The sequence below is a fragment of the Mus musculus genome, chromosome 11, assembly GCF_000001635.26.
Source record: "Mus musculus strain C57BL/6J chromosome 11, GRCm38.p6 C57BL/6J".
Lineage (NCBI taxonomy): Eukaryota > Metazoa > Chordata > Mammalia > Rodentia > Muridae > Mus > Mus musculus.
Genome location: NC_000077.6, coordinates 114,184,646 through 114,187,014, shown reverse-complemented (window position 1 = coordinate 114,187,014; position 2,369 = coordinate 114,184,646). Strand labels below are relative to the sequence as shown.

At 53.1% G+C, this 2,369-nt stretch overlaps 1 long non-coding RNA gene across 2 annotated transcripts; it reads left to right on the top strand.

The window, feature by feature from the left end:
* The first annotated feature begins 265 nt into the window (after nucleotides 1-265).
* Nucleotides 266-1,577, top strand: 1700001J04Rik (RIKEN cDNA 1700001J04 gene). Of its 2 annotated transcripts, NR_166725.1 has the most exons (3): nucleotides 266-544; nucleotides 641-884; nucleotides 1,275-1,577. It is a non-coding gene; the product is annotated as an RIKEN cDNA 1700001J04 gene (long non-coding RNA). The 2 variants fall into 2 exon arrangements; NR_166726.1 differs by lacking the exon at nucleotides 1,275-1,577 and having other exon boundaries at nucleotides 266-462; nucleotides 641-1,045.
* The last annotated feature ends 792 nt before the right edge of the window (nucleotides 1,578-2,369 follow it).

Sequence of the window (2,369 nt, the reverse complement as noted above, 5' to 3'; positions counted from 1 at the left end):
CAGGTCCTGCTTCTCACTGATCCGAGGCCACCCTTAGCATAGCATAACTGTTTGGGGACACATTTTCCTTCCTGTCCCCAATGAAGCTCCAAATCAAGGGTAGAGTTCATGGTCTAATTGAACAATAGCTCCAGGGCTGGATACTGAGCTGATGCAGATCAGTTGTGAATACATAAGGGATGACAGCCCCGCCCCACCCAGCCCCGCCCCACCCAGCCCCACCCCGGCTGCCTCTAAGAGTCCTTCCTCCACCTCCTACTGACTTACTCACTCTACCATCTTGTCACAGCACTTACACTCTTAGGGCCCCTGGGATATCTATTAATCTGACTATATCCTGTCACCCTTCTGGGCCAAACCATTCTGCTGGCAGATCCCATGTGGGAAGAGAGTGAGCAGGGGAGGGTCCATTCCCCATCCTGAGGTTGTTGGTGGAAGACGTTCACAGGATTCCTCCTTCAGGTCCCTTCAGATGGCCCCCACTAACTTAGGGGTTACAGGGTACCTTTGACTGCAGGTCACCTTCCTGTGACTTGACTTACAGGTGCAGAACACCATGGGGTAGCATTTCTTTATCCTCTTTTTTTAGCCGATTCCCTCCCTGACTAGATTTACCTTCTGTCTCATGTCTGGATTTTAGAATGGGCTTGCATTTCCTGTACACACAGCGATGGCTGGGCATCCTGGAAGTGGGGCAGGCAGCTGAAGAACAGAGAAGCAAGGTTTCCACCTCACCCTACCGTACACATGCTTTGGACTTTGGAATCGAAGTTCAGGGGGCATCTTAGACCTGCCAGTTTGAGGACGGACTCAGTCAAGAGGCACAGCGGGGGCCCCTGTGCAGGATGCTCATACCGGGCTAAAGAGACGAGCACTCATGCGAGGTGGGATGTTACAAAGGTCCCTACATCTCTTGGTGCTACCCTTGAGAACCGGACCCAGGCCTACAAAGCTCCTCCAAACCCAGACAATAGAGTCCTTCAATGCCCAGCTTCAAAAATGGGGAGGTAATAAAGGTAACAGGTGGACGGACAGTCCCTTACAACCTTCCGCTTCTGACTGAACAGATCAACACAGTTTGGCCCATTTCCCCCCTCATCTACATTCCTAAACAGCTCTAGAAGAGCCTGAGCCCCTCCCCCTCCCCTTCCCCCCTCCCCTTCCCCCCTCCCTTCATCCTCCTTCCCTCCCCACAACCATCTGCCCAAGGTTCATCACGATGTCCTGGGGTCCTATCTCATTTGCCTTCTTGGAAACACCCTGTTACCCTTCAGCAATGATGCGAGAGAGCTGGGCTCTGGCTAACTTCGGTCGCCTAGCAACCCTAACAGACAGACAGCCTGGCCAGTCACCGTTGGCCGTTGATATCCACCTGCTTCCTGAAGCTAGAGGGAGCCACAAATCAAGTGCTGCCCCACCCGGCCTCCACTCTCCCTGCCACCAACACCTGACCTTCTTCAAGCCCCTAAAGAGGCAGCTGGGTGACCACTGCTTCTCACCTCGCCCTTTGCCCTCCACCTGAGACCCATTCTGCAGCTTAATCTGTGACATTTAACATAAATAGTTTTCTATTCCCAGCTGACCTTTAATAGCTTTTATCATCAACTGCGGTTCCTGGCAGCCGTACAAAAGCTGCTATCTGTTGCCTCCGTCCCTCCCAACAGAATACCCAAGGAGCCCCTAGCTTTCTCCATGTGAAGCCTGGGGGCCCCTGGAGATGTCTGCTGAGCCTGGAGCTTGCCACTCTCCACCAGGAAATATCGTTCTGTGTTTCAATTAGAATTAGCGGGGAAGCCAGTTATTAAGTGGTTAGTTATTAGGGTAATAGAGACACTCCACATTAACAGGGGCAGCTGCTCGCTTTCCTCTAATGGCCACTTCCAGCCCTGAATCCCTCCCCGATGCTCTATTGTAAATGTGCAGAATGGAAATGGGAGGGAGCAGGTCAGAAAGGGGTGGGTTCTGAGGCTCCTCCTCCCTACTGCGCCCCTCCCACGTGGATAGCATCCCCGAGAAGTGAGGTGCAGAGGTCACTTCAGCCATTCCAAAGTGTGTCTTCACACCCTCAGAAGCAGAAGTCACTGTCTGGGCTGGCGGCCACTTCCTCCGACCCACTCTGAGTCTCTCTCCTCATAAATGGACTCTGTCACCACTGGACACCTCTCTCAGGGGTTTGGGCTATTTTCGCTGTTTTGGGGTGGAACCCCAGTCTTGCCTATGTTACCATGGTACCGTGGAACTGCACCGGGCTCCCAAGGTTTGGGTTTTGCCAAAGGTTCTGGAGACTCTGAAGGTTCAGAGAAGTGACCAAGGGCCCACAAGCTTGAAGACAAGAGAGCTGGGCTCTGGCTCCATTCAGCCAGATGACT